Source organism: Glycine soja, chromosome 4, assembly GCF_004193775.1.
Source record: "Glycine soja cultivar W05 chromosome 4, ASM419377v2, whole genome shotgun sequence".
NCBI lineage: Eukaryota > Viridiplantae > Streptophyta > Magnoliopsida > Fabales > Fabaceae > Glycine > Glycine soja.
This window is the reverse complement of record NC_041005.1, coordinates 17,551,394-17,570,575: the sequence shown is the minus strand read 5'-3', so window position 1 is coordinate 17,570,575 and position 19,182 is coordinate 17,551,394. Positions and strand designations below refer to the sequence as shown.

Here is a 19,182-nt window from a genome sequence, read left to right as displayed (position 1 = left end):
ATGGGACACATTGTTGTTGGCACATCAACTAATGGAGCAACATTCAAGATTCCTGGCAGGTAACCTTGTGGGTGCCACCGTGCCAGTGCCAGTGCCAGTATTAGAAGTGGACTTATCTTTAGATTTCTTGAATGGGCAAAATTTTCTTCCTTTTCAAGCAATTTTATAAAAGCCACATGCAATTATTTTTTTTAATAGTTGTTGTTGCAAAAAATACGCTTTAACTCTCGTGGCCGAAATTTTCCTCCTTTTCAAGCAATTTTATAAAAGCCACATGCAATTATACTTAGAATGAGAAGGGATGAGTTTTGCAATTAGAGTGTCCTATCTTTATATCTCACTGGCTGGAGTGGTTCCATTTAGCCCATCACAAATTGCTTTTATCAATTCCCAAGTACATATACTCAGATATACAATGCACACTGTTGATGCAACATATATCGATTACTCTTAGTATGTTCTCTTGATGTCTTTTATAATTTTATTTGATTTTTTTTTCTTTGATGACAGGGTAGGTGATGGTCCCATTGTTGGATCCTCAGCATATGTTGTTGATGAAGTTGGTGCATGTTCTGCAACTGGGGATGGTGACATCAGGATACGCTTCCTTCCATGGTAGTGCCTAAATTCTCTAGTTTCTCTAGTTTACATTATGAGATGCTTTTTGTTTGATTGTCTTCAGAAAGTTATTATTCATAATGGCATATACACAAAATCAGTTTTATATTGAATGTCTTATCATTCACGACTACTACGACTTGATTATGTATCTATTGCTTGTTAAAGCTTGGTAATCTTCAGGAGAAATACCTGATTCATCATGTTATGTTTCTTAGTTAATAGCTAAATGGTAATCCTTTTGCAACTGTAGTGTATGGAAACTTAATTTTTTTTCTTGGTGCATTAACCTGTGAAGACGCATTCTCTACCTTGGTGGTTTCAAGCAGTTGCTCTCTTGTATGGTTACAACTTTACTACCTATTCTTATTTGTTTTCTCTTATGAATATCAAGATTAACACTTCTATTCAATTTCAGCTATCTAGTTGTGGAACGTATGAGGTTGGGAATGGAACACAAACTTGCTGCTAAAGATGCAATAGCACGAATAGCAAGAAAATATCCAGATTTTTTGGGAGCCATTGTTGCCCTCAATAAAAAAGGGGAACATGCCGGTGCCTGCCATGGTTGGACATTTAAATACTCAGTTAGGAGCCTCAATGAAAGATGTGGAAATTTTTACTGAGCTACCTTGAGAGATAGACTGTTCAAGCAATGAGTATGTTCCATGTTCCAACAATTAATTCAAATCAGCACGCTAATTTTGTTGGTCGAGGAAAATTAATGGCACATAAATGTGCTTATATTGTAATATTATTCTTGCGTCTGATATTAACCGAGCAATTAACATTGATTGTGCAAGATTGTTTGCAATATCAACTATGCTTGCATGAAGATTTCACTATTTCAGACTGCGGGATTTCAATGTTGTCTGCCTAAGAAGTAAGAATTAATAACAAGTCTTATAACACCTTACTGATATTTTTGTGATTGTTATAATGCACAAGGATAGAGTGCTTGAATTGAATATGGATGGACATGTCTCCACCACATTGAAATTTTCTTAGTGTTCCACACTTTCTGTCCTGAGATTAAATGGTTAAAGCATAAGCTTGTTTGTCACATAGATATATTGATTAAGATGAATCTCTGCAAATGCAAGCAGAGTAAATCTCTTATTTAAGCCATCTTGTGATCATTTTTGCTACAAACCAATCTAAGGAAAAATAACATCACGACTGATTTGAAAATCACCTTGTTTCATTTCATAAGATTATCAACATAGTACTTCCATGTTCGAACATGATCATTGAACTCATGTCAGTTACCAACATGGTTAGGGTGGTGATATATAGACAAATGCTTGTGCTAACATCCGTAGAGCATTTGATTAAGATCTTCCTTGAAGTATCATATTCATATCTCACCTTTATGTTGTCTATCACTCATTTCACCCACTATTCTCTTCCAAAACCAATGTTCTTGCCACACTTTCTTATGCAATCCTACTCCCCAAGGGCATTGGATAGAAGACTCCAAGAAGATTGGGCCAAAGATGCAACAGAAGGCCCTAGGGTTCTCATGAGCCTTAGGGTAGATTTCGGGCCCATGGGCTAAGTATGAGCCCACTTATCTTTGTACATATTAGATTAATGTTTCATTAATTTTGGTCCTTATATTTAGGGCTCCATAATATAGGTAGGGTACCCTAGAAGTATATGATTTTTCAGCCCTTGTATTTTAGGGCACCTAGACTAGTTTTTGTATTAGGGGTAGTTTTGTAATTTCACATGCACTAAGTGAATATTTGATGTGTGTGGTTGGAAATAAATTTAATTGAATTGGTAGAAGCCCAATCCAATTAAATTTTAGAGGGGGAGGTGAGCATTTGCTTACCACACCTCATTGCCACATCATATAGTCACACTTTGTGTATGTCCTTCATGCTTTACATGCCTCATGACACCTAAGCACACTTAGTGGAGAATCTTGGAATTGATCTTGGATTAGTGGACTGAACCATAACTAAAATTCACTAATCATAATTAGTGAAATTTTGGCTCCAAAGTTTGGCTCCACAAATTTAAGTGAAATTTGAATTGAAATTCAAATTTCCTTCCAATTTTGTGTGACACTTAGGCTATAAATAGAGGTCATGTGTGTGCATTTTTTTAACTTTGATCATTTGAAAATTAAACTTCAGATTTCAGAGCTCTTTTAGAGCACAAAATTTCGTGCTCTTCTCTTCCTCTCCCTTCATTCATCTCATTCTTCCTCCAAGCTCTTATCCATGGCCTCCTATGGTGGTGAGCTTCTTCTAGACTCATCTTTTCCTTGAAGTAGTATCTCCTCTCTTTCTTCCTTCTCCATTCCGCTGCCATTCATCTTCCAAGAAGTAAAGGAATCCATTGATGAAGAAGATCCTAGGCCTACAAGCTCTAATGGAGCTTACATCATGTGGTATCAAGAGCATCATCATCTAGGTAATGCTCTTTTGCTTCCTCTATCTTTTTGTTTGGTGAATTCTCTTTAATTCCTTGTTCTTCATCTTATTCTCCATGTATATCCTCCATTGTCTTGTGGTTTTATTCTTTTTAGAGTAGATTGAAAAAAAAAATAAACCGATTAAATCTTAGATCTACACTTGTTCTTACATTTCTATGGTTCAAATTTTGTAGATCTACTCTTGAATCATATTTTTGTGTTGATTTTAGGTTCTATCATTTTTCATTCATAATATTCGTGAGCTAAACCTTAGATCTAAATTTTCTTCCAAAATATTGATTAGAAAAAAAACACAAAAATCTAAGTGTAAATCACTTAATCCATGTTGTCTTAGAGTCATGTTTAGTCATAGTATTTGTCACATTATGTTCTAAGTTTGTGTTGAATTTTTATTTTGTTTATTGAATTCTAGATACATTTGTTCATGTATTCTTGTCATTCTTAGCCTATCTTTTGAATTTTGAGTCAAATTCATGCATGTTATTTAGTTCATAACATGTTCTAAATCAATTCCTAGAAGTAGTCTTGTTGTTAAACTCTTTTTTGTTTTCTAAGATTCCTATATGATGCCTATGATGAAGTTGAGTTGTGGGGCTGAGTTGTTGCTGGATTTGTGAATCAAATAAGTCTTAAGCTCTCTTGAATTGTGTTATTCAAGATAGTTGAGCATAAGGAAACATAAATTGTAACTATCCAAGCCTTAAGCAACATAAACACTACTCTTGATTTCTAGGTTGAAATCGCTGGTGTGACAGCTTGAACATATGAACTTGTATAAATTACTGGGAATTGGTCACTACGTGTTTTGAGCTGAAATGTTTACTGAACTTTCTAGACATCTGGACCAAAATTATAAAAAAAGAACCAAGCTATTTGGATTAAAGGAAAAAATAAGAAAAATCAGTGTCCAGGAAAAAAAAAGTGAAAGGGAAGTGTGCTTGTTGTTTTGGCTCAAAATTTGTTCTATAATTGGTGCCTATTTTATACCAATCCTAGTTCTAAAATTTCAATTGAAAATTATTGTGAAAAAAGTGCCAAAACTAGAGGTTTCTTGAGTCTTTTTTTTTTGTTTTTCTACTCTACTCTAGAGCCATTCTAGGTTTCTCTTTGAGTCCTAGCTTGCTTTTGTGTGCTTTTCATTACTTTAATTGTTGAATAATCCTTGAAAAATTGTCTTGTTAAAACTCTATTGGTTTAGCTTTCATTTGATTTTTTTTGTCTTTGGTTATTGCTTGTCTCTTTGTTTCCTTGCTTGTGAGTTGCCATATAGGGAATTGGAAAGGAGGATTGGTGTCATACCTTGAAGAATTTGAGTCAAGAAGCAAGGGGTCAACCACCTTAAGAGCTATTGGACTAAGAAGCACTCCAAATTGAGTGAAACACCAAAGAGAGAATAGCCACCACAATTAAGGACTTTTTTTTTTAATTTTGTAATTGGCAATTTTTTTGCTTTCAAATTTTGTAACAAAAAGGCCTTTCATTGGAAGTAAGTTGGGAGCCTCCAATAGGTCACCCTACTTTCATTTGTCTGTAATAATTTTAGGCAATTTTCCCTTAGGATAGTGAGTGTTTTGTTGGGAACCTTAAATGAGGTCATCCAAACACTCTTAGGATCCGCCTAGTTTGCATTTCTTGCACTTTAATTTCTTGCTTACTTTCATAGCTTATTTCCTTTACTCTCCATTGTCAAACCGCCTAGGTAGCTTGCCTTTTACCAATTAGTTTTTACCTTATCTTTCACACCTCTTTTAGTGTTTATTTTGACTAGTTTCAACCATAGTTTCTTTTACCTTTTGTTTTCAAACCCCCAACAAGAAAGAACCATAACTTAGGAACCAACATGAGTCTTCATTCTTCATCTAGTGTTAATGGTGAGGGTTCTACTCCTAAGGACCCCTTGTATAAGATATTAGATGAGTTGAGATCCCTTAAGTTGTGGAAAGAAAAACAAGAGAGCAAAGAAAAAGGTAAAAAAAAGAGTGGAAGAAATAAGTCAAGATGAAAGAGAGAAAATAAGAGAGGAAGAAAGAAGAAAAATAATGTAAGAAATGAAAAGAGAAAACATGTCTCCTATAGTAGTCATGACTCTTGCAAAAGTTTAAGTGAAGAACTTAGCGACTATTATAGAGGGCGCCATAGTTCACATACTTAAAATCACTCCCAAAGAAGAGAAAAGGATAGAAGGCCTCAAGAGGTTAACATTAGCCTCCCATATTTCCATGGAAAAGATAATGTTGAGGCCTACTTAGATTGGGAAATGAAGGTTGAACAACTCTTTGCTTGCCATCATATTAGCGAAGAGAGAAAAGTTCCATTGGCTACCCTTAGCTTTCAAGGGTATGCTCTCTATTGGTGGACTTCCCTTGTTAGGGAACGAAGGATTCATGGGGATCCTCTAGTAGAGTATTGGAATGATCTTAAGAGTGCCCTTAGGAAGAGGCACATTCCCTCCTACTATAAAAGGGAGCTTATGGACAAGCTCCAAAGGCTTAGACAAGGGAGTATGAGTGTTGAAGAATATGGACAACAAATAGAACTACTCCTTTTAAGAGCTGGACTTAGGGAGGAGGAAAGAACAAGCATAGCTAGGTTCCTTAGTGGGCTTAATATGGAAGTGAGGGACAAGGTTGAACTCCTTCCATATAGGGACCTAGATGAGCTAGTCCAACTTTGTATAAGAATGGAGCAACAACTTAAAAGAAAGCCTTCTTCAAAATCTAATGGCTCTCACTCTTATCCAAGGAAGGACCAAGCCCATGGAATTTTGGGGGTTGCACCTTCAAAACCCAAGGAAGATAAGGGTAAGACCATAGAGAAATACACCCCTAAGACTAGTTCCCAAGAAAGGACTAGCAACATTAAATGCTTCAAATGTCTTGGGAGAGGTCACATTGCCTCTCAATGCCCCACAAAGAAAACCATGATCATAAGGGGTCAAGACATTTATAGTAGTCAAGAGGAGACTACTTCTTGCCCTTCCTCTAGTGGAAGTGAAGAGTCTAATGAGGAAGTCTACCCGCATGAAAAAGGTGACCTCTTAATGGTTAAAAGGATCCTTGAAGGTCAATCTTGTGATCTATCTCAATCCCAAAGAGAGAACATCTTTTATACAAGATGCAAAATTTTAGATAAAACTTGTTCTCTCATTGTGGATAGTGGATCTTGTTGTAATTGTTGTAGCACAAGATTAGTTTCCAAGTTGAACCTCACTATCATTCCCCACCCAAAACCTTATAAACTTCAATGGCTCAATGAGCAAGGGGAAATGATAGTTAACCAACAAGTGAAGGTACCTTTCTCCATTGGGACATATAAGGATGAAGTTAGTTATGATATAGTTCCCATGGAGGCAGGACATATTCTTTTAGGAAGGCCATGGCAATTTGATAGGAAGATCATTTACAATGACCTAAGTAATGAAATTACCCTCACCCATCTTGGCACTAAATTTGTGTTGCATCCTCAAACACCTTCACAGGTGGCCAAAGATCAACTAACTATGAAAGATAAAAGGGATGAGGAAGAAAAACTAGAAAAAAAAAAGAAAAAAAAGGATAGTAAGGCCTTGTCTTCAAAGGCCAAGGGGAAGGAAAAGGAGGAAAATGATTCCTCCAAGAAGATTGTTAACAAGGAAAATCATTTTGCAACAAAAGGTGATATTAAAAGAACACTCCTTCTTAAACAATCTTTCTACCTTCTCCTATCAAGGGAAACATCCCTTAGCACCGCCATACCTCTTGAGCTTGAGGTTATTCCTCAAGTAAAGGAGTTGTTGGATGAGGGTTTGGTTCACAAGAGCTTAAATCCTTGTGCTTTGTTGGTGCCTAAAATAGGTATTATTAGGCACCAAATCCCTATGATAGGTGGTATGATGAATGTGTTGAGTAGTGCAACACTCTTTTGTAAAATCACTCATGCATCCAACATCTTCATGATTTGTGTACATAGGGACTCATTAGGTAGGTTTGTTCTTATTTTTTGTTTCAATGCAAACCTAGGTGCTCATGTGGGACACCTTAGGTTTGTCGTAATTTTTTGTAGGAATAATCAACATGAAAATAAAGAAAAAGGTATGCTTTATTTCATTACTTTCCCTAACTTTTTAAATAGTGATCAAGGGCTTCCCATGGACCCTAAAAGAATAAAGGTCATTCCTGAGTGGCCTACTCCACCATGTATAAGGGAAATTTGGGGCTTCAATATCTTAACAAACTTTTACAAAAGGTTTGTCCCATATTTTTCTATACTTGTAGCACCACTCATTGAGTTGGTGAGGAACTATATTCTCTCATGGGAAGATGGCCAGGAAAGGGGTTTTCCGTCCTTACCGTACTCTAACATACCCAACATCACTAATACATATGCTTTTATTCTTTTTACAGGTGTTGAGGAAATAATCCATGAGTTTCAAGAACCTCTGGATTTGAGGTCAAATCCTTTTCAAGGGGGAGGAAATGATGCAATCCTACCCCCCAAGGGCATTGGATAGAAGACTCCAAGAAGATTGGGCCAAAGATGCAAGAGAAGGCCCTAGGGTTCTCATGAGCCTTAGGGTAGATTTCGGGCCCACGGGCTAAGTATGAGCCCACTTATCTTTGTACATATTAGATTAAGGTTTCATTAATTTTGGTCCTTGTATTTAGGGCTCCATAATGTAGGTAGGATACCCTAGAAGTATAGGATTTTTCAGCCCTTATATTTTAAGACACCTAGACTAGTTTTTGTATTAGGGGTAGTTTTGTAATTTCATATGCAGTAAGTGAATATTTGATGTGTGTGGTTGGAAATAAATTTAATTGAATTGGTAGAAGCCCAATCCAATTAAATTTTAGAGGGGGAGGTGAGCATTTGTTTACCACACCCCATTGCCACATCATATAGTCACACTTTGTGCATGTCCTTCATGCTTTACATGTCTCATGACACCTAAGCACACTTAGTGGAGAATCTTGGATTAGTGGGCTGAACCATAACTAAAATTCACTAATCATAATTAGTGAAATTTTGGCTCCAAAGTTTGGCTCCACAAATTCAATTTCAAATTCAAGTGAAATTTGAATTGAAATTCAAATTTCCCTCCAATTTTGTGTGACACTTTGACTATAAATAGAGATCATGTATGTGCATTTTTTTAACTTTGATCATTTGAAAATTAAACTTCAGATTTCAGAGCTCTTTTAGAGCACAAAATTTCGTGCTTTTCTCTTCCTCTCCCTTCATTCATCTCCTTCTTCCTCCAAGCTCTTATCCATGGCCTCCTATGGTGGTGAGCTTCTTCTATACTCATCTTCTCCTTGAAGTGGCATCTCCTCTTTCTCTTCCTTCTCCATTCCGCTGCCATTCATCTTCCAAGAAGTAAAGGAATCCATTGATGAAGAAGATCCTAGGCCTACAAGCTCCAATGGAGCTTACATCACCATCTGTTCAAGTGGCACACTTTTGGTCTCTGGTAGGAAATCGTACACAAACATAGTCATCACCACCACCCAACCTCCAAAGAAGAAAAAAAATCTCACACCTGAAGTGGCAAAGCATGGACAGAAAATTCTGAGCCAACAAGGAAAGTGAAAATAAAGCTCAATGCCACTGTGGTGCTTTGCCCTGCTGATTTAATTTCCAAAGGATAAATCTCACTTAGTACTAACCAACCTAGTGGCTCCCATGACCCCAACAACATATATGCATATTATAACCAAAATAACAAAAGCATATTCTTTGCTCAATCCACCATGATCTTTGAGATGAAGTGCCATTATGCCTCTAACTATACACTGTGATACAAACATTTGAATGCCCCCAATCATAAACAAGGTTCTCCTTCCAAGTTTATCCACTATAAACATTGATATGAATGTTAAGCCAGTACCTACCACTCCTGTCAGCACAGCATACAGCAGTGATGCATTTTCTCCTAACCCAATTGTCCTAAAAAGCAAAGGGGCATAGAAGGCTATGACATTGATCCCTGTCACTAGATGGAAAAATGGTATTGCTATTGCCATCACAAGCTGAGACCTATATCTTCCTTTCAATATGAGCTTAAAAGATTTTTTGTTGTTGGTTTTTGAAGAAGAACTTGCTTTAATAAGGTCATAAAGTTCTGCTTGCACTTCTTCTGTGCCTTAGATTCGCTGAAGTAGTAGCTTGGCTCTTTGATGGTCATGGCTGCGTTGGATTAAGCTATTGGGAGTTTCAGGGAGGAAAAGTGCACCTAGTGTTAGGACTAAGGCTGGAACTGCTGCCATGGCTAGGGGCATGCGCCAACCCCAACCTCCTTCAATCTTCTCTGTTCCGTAGTTTATTAGATTAGCAGACAAAGCATCAATGCCGATGCTTAATTGGAAGCCATTGTTAATTGCCCCTCTTAGCTGTGGTAGTGCCATTTCAGAAAGATACAGAGGAACTGCCTGCAAAACCAGTACACAAAATTTAAAAAATTAGTGTCTTGTTATTGGGATTTGACTCCTCTAAAGTAAGCAATAAAGTAATTTCAGTTGTTGAGAGAATAAAAATTTTGATATTTCCAACATATTCATAATTTGTTGTGCATGAGCACGTAATATTGATAGATGATTTTCTCATCAATGACTAAGATTATTTACTTTATTCCCTAAAATGAGTTGCTCACTTTGGATGAGTCAAATCCTTGTTATTAAGGGCCTAAAAGGCATTGGTTATGGAGCATCATGATTCTAATTACTTAAAAAAGTAAGGAACGAATAATTTGTGTTTTAATATAATATTGCATTTTTTTACCATAAAAGCTTATTAATTGTGTTTTTTAACCAACGTCCTCAGGACAATCTTTAGCATTTGCCAAGAAATTATATGTATTTGTGAGATGTTTGGAGCAAGTTGGCAACATAATAGACATTACTATAAGTCCTACTCATTCTTGAAAGCATGAGAATTACCAGTTGTCCCTTTATGGATTAACAATTTAGATCATGCAGTGATCCTAGAAGCTATACCAGCATGAGAATAGTTTGACAAAAAAATCATAATCAATGGTTATTGTTTTTATCTTTAACAATCTAAATGCACTTTGCAATAAAGAAGTTATATCCTAAATTCAAGTTCTTCTCTTTTTTGTTACCTATTGTCTAGCTAGATTCCAGTTGAATCTTAAGCTCTATAAAATATTTGAAATGCTTGTTATGCTATAGAAACATGAAGAAGAAAAAAATATGAAAAATAGAGTAACTACCTGGTTTGCAAAACCTACCCCAACTCCAAGCAAAAGTCTACCAAATATGAGCATGTCCACATTAAAAGCTGCACCTCCAAGTGTTGTACCAGCAAGAAATGCAGCATCTCTGGCTACGATGGATGGCTTGCAACCAAAGGCTTTGGTGATATAAGAAGCAAAGAAGGAAGTAACAAGACCAACAATATAAAAAGAGGGTGTAAAAGAGGTCAATAGTTGGCTATCACATAGTAGTTGCTGACTTTGTCATCTGCTTTCGTCTTAAGGTACACTTTGTGGAAGAACTTCTTAAGAAATGGCTCCATTGTGGTCACCCCACCTGTTATTCCAATGTCGTAGCCAAAGATGACACCTCCCATGGCAGCCATCATGCTAGACAAGACAACATAAAGGGTTATCTTACCATTGTTTTATCCACTTTCACTTGTTATAGCTAATCCAACTGCCATTAGCCTTTTTTTTTTTTTTTTTCTGCTTACACAGGTAGAAACTTAGAGTTTCAGGTTGCATATATGGATCATGATAAGCAAGTAATAGTATTTTTTGACTTGTGTAGTCAAGTGGAACACTTAAATAAGAAGTCCAAGTGGGGTATGTGGAAATTTCATAATAGTATATTGGTTTGTAGGGCCGGCTTAAGGCCCAAGCAGCCCAAGCAAAAGCTTTAGGCCTGAAAAAAAAAGACCCCAAAATTTTTTTAGTACTAATATACTTAAAAAAAAAATATTGTAAAATTATATTTGAAAATAAATTTTAATTAAAATATTATAAGTAATTGTTAATCTTTTTATTGATACCGTAAGTAACAATTAATGAGCAACAACTCTTCCCAATATCATAGCTTTGTTTAGAAAAAAAGAGATTTAATATTTAATAGCTAAAGAAATCCAAAAGTTTTTCTTTTATTTCTATTCTCTTTATTCTCTTCCTATTCAATTCTGATTTTGTCTTCTTTTCTCACTATCTCTCATACTTTTGGGTCTTATTACTTGTTTCTTCAGTTTATTTGATTATTGTTTCACTGTTTCACTTTGACACATTAGTCAATAGCTCCTCAATACCTATTTGGTTATTCTCATCTCTTATGTGTATGTGTCTCTATTTGGAGGGTAGAGGGAGCAGTTGACATTTCTTCCGTTTGAACGTGTCAATATCAGGTAAAAGCCAAAAATAGAACTTACCGTACCCTTATTTACTCAAATTTTCTTTTGTTGATAATTATTACATACTTACATGTTCCTTTATCAAATTATAATTGTCTTTTCTATTGAAAAGTGTTAATTTAATAATCTAAAACTTTATACATACAATAATAGTCTCATTATTGTATTGACAAATGATAAGTTTTATATATATTATTAAGCTTCTACCCCAAATCCTGATGAACTGTGAGATTGATCTTAAAATAAGTTTATTTTTTATTGTTTTATTAATGAATAATGGTTAATCTCAAAATAATTTATGCAGGTTTAACAAAAAGGTTGGAATTTGGAAATTAAGTTTAAGAACTTACCAAAGAAGAGAAAGAGACTTGAGACTTCAAGATACTACAATCAAGTTTATTTTCTTGACAACCAGAATCAGGTTTTATTGTTTTAACTCATTCTTATTTTATATACTCATCTTTGTAGTGTTTTAAATATTATAATTTTTAATTTTACAAAAATATATATAATAAGTATGTCAACTAGAAAATATAAATTAGGCTATTCAAAATTTCAGAAAAAGAGAAGAGTCGAGGCTTTAATTGCATCACAAAAAGGAGCTATGGATAAATTTATAAAAATTGATGAGAAAAATGAATTAGAAAATAGAGGTGGGTGCTCTTTGAATGAACAAGATAACAATTTAGATATAGGTGAAAGCAACAATAAAGAAGTAGTTAGTGATGAGGATAATTATAATTCTGATTCTCAAACTCATGATAACGAGGAGGAGATTGGGAGACTAGATGATTCTACTTTTGAAAATATATATGATCCGAGCCAATGGAAGAATATTGATACGACTTTGAGAGATTTATTAGTAGAAAATGACCCTATTAAAGTTACTGATATGGATTTCCCAAAGGATAAATATTATAGGCACTTTTCTTCATCAAATTACATTCAAAAATTGCCTAATGGAGAGAAATATGAAAGAAAATGACTAATTTATTCTAGAGATTTGGATAGAGTCTTTTATTTTTGTTGCAAATTATTTAATGTTATTTCTTGTACAAGTAAACTAGCTAACGAAGGTAATACAGATTGGAGAAATCTTAGTGCTAAGTTGAAGAGTCATGAAATAACGAATGAACATATTACTAAAATGAATGCATGAATTGATTTGGAAATGCGATTGGTAAAAAATAAAACAATAGACAAACATGTTCAAGAACAAATAAATAGAGACAGAGAACATTGGAGAAATGTGTTGTTAAGAATTATTGCAGTTGTTAAAACCCTTGGTAAAAATAACAGCCTTCCATGGAAAAAATGAAAAGATCTACCAAGAAGCTAATGAAATTTTTTTAAGTCTAATTGAAATGATTGTAGAATTTGATCCAATCATGCAAGAACATATTCGTCAAATTAAAGACGATGAAATTCACAACCATTATCTTAGGCATAATATACAAAATGAGTTGATAAATCTGTTAGAAGGCAAAATCAAAACAAAAATTATAAAAATTAAGGATGCGAAATATTATGTGTTAGACAAGTGGCCTCAGATATCTTAAGAAGGGGAGATTGAATTAAGATATCACAAACTATTCCCCAATTAAAAATTCTACTTTGATTTTAACCTAAGTCCCAAGATTCCTTTTAAAACAAATTCCTAAATAGTAATTCAAATTAAACTTACTAAATAGAAACAATAAGCAACAATAAATAAAAGAGTTTAAGGGAAGAGAAAGTGCAAACACAATTTTTATACTGGTTCGGCAAAGTCCGTTGCCTACGTCCAGTCCCCAAGAAACTCGCTTGGGAGTTCCACTATCTCACAAATCCTTTACACCTTCTGAAACACCCAAGGACAACCCTTCCTTTGTGTTCAGATGCTTTACAACAAGAGACTCACAGTCTCTTAGCCCTTTTTCAGAAGTAAGAAGAAGAAGAAGAAGAAATGATCTCTCTTGAAAGAGACAAATGTTACAATGAAGCCCTCAATTCCTTATTGAGTAACACAAGTGTTTGGCCAAGGAATTTTTGAAGATAAGAGATTTTTGTTTGAGAGGATTATGCCTTTTGTGAACAGGGAAAACTCTGAAGAAAATTCGTGCCCAAGTCACCTATTTAAATGCCTTTGATGGCCATTCAAAAATCCAATGAAAATTTGTGATTGTTGGCAGATTTTCTCGAAAATCCTCTCTGGTAATTGATTACAGCATTGGCGTAATTGATTACACAGTTATTTTTATTCAAAATTCAAATGTCCAACGTTCAAAAGCTCTGGTAATCGATTACATATGATGTGTAATCGATTACACACTTACAAAATCATTTTTAATCGTTTTAAAGCATTGGTAATCGATTACATAGTTTTGGTAATCGATTACAGCTTTGAAAACTTTGAAAATAACTTTGAAAACATTTCCAAAAAGCTTTGTGGCCACTGGTAATCGATTACAACCTCTGGTAATCGATTACCAGAGAGAAATCTTTAGAATAAAAAGGTTTTGAAAGAAAATCCTCTTGGCCAAACATTTGTGCTTTTCAAAATCTTTTCTAATAGTCTATCTAAATTCTTATCTTGATCTCTTTGCTTTTGCTTGACATCTTGCTTTCTTCATCCTTGAAATACATCTTGAATGATCTTTGAAATTCCTTGGCATCATCAAAATAATTCTTGAAGCTTTGCTTCTACAATCTCCCCTTTTTTTGATGATGACAACTCCTGAAATCAAGATAATAGTATACAAAAAAAAAAAAACTTCCCCTTTCTTTTGGAGATTATACTCCCCCTTTCTTTTGGAGATTATTCCTAATTTTTTTGAAATGTATCTCTTGATTTCTAATCTCGTTTTTCTCCCCCTTTGGAAATATCAAAAAGCCAAAGTGTGGGGAAATTTAAAACATCAAACTCAAGCAATCATTAAACACGAATGTTTCAATCAACCAATCAATCCTTATTTATCCAAATCACTAACATCTAAGAGGCCTAATTCTCTCCTAATGGCAAAGAATGTTTCCATAGAGAGGTTTTTTAAAGATATCAACAAGCTGATTCTTTGTATCAACAAATTCTAGAGCACAATCTCCCTTCAGAACATGATCTCTTAAGAAATGGTGCCTAATTTCTATATGCTTGGTTCTAGAGTGTTGTATTGGATTTTTGGATAGATTGATTGCACTTGTATTGTCACACCTAATGGGTATATGATCAAGAAGGATTCCATAGTCAGATAGTTATAGCTTCATCCATAAAATTTGGGCACAGCAACTGCCAGCAAAAATATATTCCGCTTTAGTAGTAGATAAATCAACATTATTTTGTTTCTTACTATGCCATGATACAAGAGCAGATCCAATAAATTGACATGTCCCACTTGTGCTCTTCTTATCAGTTTTGGATCTGGCAAAGTCAGAATTAGAGTATCCTATTAAGTTACATGTTGATTTCTTAGGATACCATAATCCTAAATTGATTGTTCCTAATAGATATCTTATGATCCTTTTTACTGCACTCAAATGTGATTGTTTGGGGTTGGATTGAAACCTAGAACACATGCATACACTAAACATGATATCTGGTCTACTAGCAAATAAATAGAGAAAAGATCCGATCATACCTCGATATTGTTTCATGTCTATAGATTGACCAAATTCATATTTATCTAAGTAACAACCAGTGTTCATAGGTGTAGCCATGTGCTTTGCACTTTCCATCCCAAATCTTTTGATAAATTCTTTGCAGTATTTTGCTTGGTTGACGAAAATACCTACTTTAGTTTGCTTTATTTGTAACCCCGGGAAGTAATTTAGTTCTCTCATCATCGACATCTCAAATTCGCTTTGCATATCAAGAGAGAACTCCTTGCACAGTGAATCATTAGTGGATCCAAAGATTATATCATCAACATATATTTGAACCAACATAATATCATTATGCTTTCTCTTTATGAATAGTGTGGTATCCACTTTTCCTTTAGAAAACTCTTTTTCTAAAAGAAATTTGCTTAGACGTTCATACCATGCCCTAGGGGCTTGTTTCAAACCGTAAAGAGCCTTTTTCAATCTATAAACATGATTTGGCTTATTTGAGATTTCAAAACCTGGGGGTTGTTCTACGTATACTTCTTCTTGAATTAAGCCATTTAGAAAAGCACTTTTAACATCCATTTGATAAAGCTTAAAATTCATTATGGATGCATATGCTAAAAGCATTCTAATGGCTTCTAATCTTGCAACAGGAGCATATGTTTCTTCTTAATTATACCCTTTTGCAACTAATCTAGCCTTATTCCTAATTATTATGCCATGTTCATCTAACTTATTTCTAAATACCCACTTTGTTCCTATGATGGGGTAGTTTTCAGGTTTCTCTACTAGTTCTCACACATTGTTTCTCTCAAACTGATTTAGTTCTTCTTGCATAGCAACTATCTAATGATCATCTATTATGGCTTCATTTAAATTTTTAGGTTCAATCATAGACACAAAATCCATATTATTGCATAAATCTTTAAGAGAATGTCTAGTAGTTACCCCTTTTGAGATATCACCAATAATGTTGTGAAGGAGATGATCTCTTGAAGCTTTCCATTCACTCGGAAGTTCATCATTTGATTTGGCTTCTACTGGAGGATCTTCATTGCTTCATTTTCCTTTTCCTTTAGAATCTTGTCCATAAATATGCATTTGCTCTAAAGATTCTGCAATATCATCTAAAATATCCTTTCCTGGAGGAATAACATTAGACTCATCAAAGGAAACATGAATAGATTCTTCAATAGTCATAGTTCTCTTATTATATATTCTATAAGCTTTACTATGCAAGGAATAACCGAGGAAAATTCCTTCATCTGACTTAGCATCAAACTTTCCTAACTTTTCTTTTCCATTGTTTAATACAAAGCATTTGCAACCAAAAACATGAAGGTGTGAAATGTTGAGTTTTCTACCATTAAACAGTTCATATGAAGTTTTCTTTAAAATGGGTCTTATTAAAGCCCTATTCATGATATAGCATGCATTATTAACGGCTTCAGCCCAAAAATATTTTGGAAGAGGAGTGTAATTTAATAAGGTTCTAGCAATTTCTTCAAAAGATCTATTTTTCCTTTCAACAACTCCATTTTGTTGAGGGGTTCTAGGTGCAGAAAAGTTATGTTCAATGCCATGCTTATCACAAAATAATTCAAATTCTTTATTTTCAAATTCACCCCCATGATCACTCCTAATAGATATAATTTTGAGATTTTTCTTGTTTTGAATTATTTTTGCAAGTTTCCTAAATGCTTGAAATGCATCATTCTTATGAGTGATAAATAGTGTCCAAGTGTATCTAGAATAATCATCAACTATAACAAGGGCATAGTAACTTCCTCCAAAACTCATGATTCTAGAAGGGCCAAACAAATCCATGCGTAGTAATTGTAAAGGTTGGGTAGTTGAAACAATGTTTTTGGATTTGAAGGAAACTCTAGTTTGTTTTCCCTTTTGGCATGCATCACATAGTCTATCTTTTTTAAATTTTAGTTTTGGCAAACCAACAACTAAATCTTTTGTAATTAATTTGTTCAAGTGTTCCATGTTAATATAAGCAATCCTTTTATGCCATAGCCATGGATCATTATCTTTGCTAAGAAAACATTGATTATCACCTAGTTTTTGACTTAAGTCTATCATGTAAACATTATTGACTCTAAACCCTATATGCTTTATATTTGTGTCATGTCCATGTTCAATGACACATTTTTAGAATCAAATGATACCATATAACCTTTATCACATAATTGACTAACACTAAGCAGACTGTGCTTAAGACCTTCAACAAGTAGAACATTTTCAATGGAGGTTGAAGAATTTGTACCTATTTTTCCAACTCCAAGAATTCTACCTTTGTTGTTGTCACCATAAGTTACATGCCTGCTTTTCTTGGGAGAGATATGTGTGAACTTTGATGCATCTCCTGTCATATGTTTTGAGCACCCGCTATCTATGTACCACTTTTTCCTCAAGGGTTCCTACAAGATCAACATTGTGACTTAGGTACCCAATCTTTATTGGTTCCTTGAGTGTTAGTGTGAATAACGGATCCTTTTGGGACCCAAATTATTTTAATATTATTGCATTTTTTCCTAAAATAGCATGTAGATATGCCATGCCCTTTTCTTCCACAGTAAAAACATGTAATGAAAGGAGAATTATATTTTTGTGTGGAAGAAAAGAAATTTTTATAAAACTTTTTTTGTTTTTCTGATTTATATCCAATCCCTGCTTTATCAAAAATACATCTTTGTTTTCCTAATATAATTATCTAGGTTGTTTTTGCCACTTGAAAATTTGGCAAGTGAGTTTTTCAGATTTTTAATTTCTTCTACATATTTACTGCAACATTCACATGAATTTTCTTTTTCAATAGTCATAGTAGAAGCATGAACTTTATCACTTGATTTAGAGATTGAAACTTCAGACTTAAGATGATCTAACTCTTTATTTAACTTTGAAATCTCTTTTTCTAAATCTGAAATAGTTTTCTTAGATGAAGAAACAAGTTTTGCAAGTTTAATAGATTCACTATGTAATTCAGCAAATGGATCTTGTAACTTATCAAAAGAAATAGATTTGTTAGAAGATGTTACCTCTTCGTCGCTTTCATAGTTTTTGCCCATTAGACATAGATTAATCACTTCTTTTTCAGAATCATCAGACGATTCTAAGTCGTTATCATCCCATGTGATGTAGGCCTTCTTTGCCTTCTTTTCTCCAATGTTCTTGTTTTCGAACTTCTCCATTCTTTTCTTAAAGATTGGACAATCAACCCTCAAATGTCTGAGTTGATTGCACTCATAGCATCTTGGAGTTGGAGATGATTCTTCAATCCTTCTTTTAGGTTTGAAGTTTTGTTTTCTTTGAGTTTCTCTCATCCTAAGAAATTTGTTGAATCTTTTGACAAAGAAACTAAGTTCTTCATCTTCATCCAAGTCAATTGAATCTTCCATATCATTTTCTTCTTGGATTGAAGATGAGGCTTAAAGAGAAATTCCCTTCTTCTTATTATCATTTTCTTCATGTTGATTTAGTTTTTGCAACTCCATCTCATGTTCCTGTAATTTTCCAAATAGTGTAGCAAGAGACATAATAGACAAATCTCTAGATTCTGCAATGGCTGTTACCTTTGGTTGCCACTCTCTACTTAGACATCTTAACACTTTATTTATGAGATCCTCATTTGGAAATATTCTTCCTAATGATGCAAGATTATTAACTATATGCGTGAATCTTTTTTGCATATCTTGTATACTTTCATTTGTCTTCATCCTAAACAATTCATACTCATAAGTTAAAGTATTTATCCTATATCGTTTAACATCAGTTGTGCCCTCATGTGTAACTTGTAGAGTGTCCCACATATCCTTAGCACTCCTACAATTTGAAACCCTAAAATATTTATCCATTCCTAGGGCAGAAGTAATGATGTTTTTAGCCTTTAAATTGTACTGGACTAATCTTCTTTCATCTTCAGTCCACTCTTCTCTAGGTTTTTCTATTGTTGCATTTCCAGCCACCATGGTGGGTACATAAAGTCCTACTTCTATGGCTTCCCAAATGTTTAAGTCTATTGCCTCAATGAATATTTGCATTCGGGTTTTCCAGTAGTGGTAACCCTCTCCATTAAAAATAGGAGGCCTATTTATTGAATTTCCTTCTGGGAATAAGAAGTTTGTTGAGGCCATTATTCTTAAAGCTTCTAAACTTTAAAC

General features: G+C 34.3%; 2 pseudogenes; one reads left to right on the top strand and one right to left on the bottom strand.

The window, feature by feature from the left end:
* On the top strand, window positions 1–1,254 carry LOC114408355 (annotated as a pseudogene).
* A 721-nt stretch (window positions 1,255–1,975) lies between these two features.
* Window positions 1,976–10,720, bottom strand: LOC114408356 (annotated as a pseudogene).
* Window positions 10,721–19,182: the final 8,462 nt, after the last annotated feature.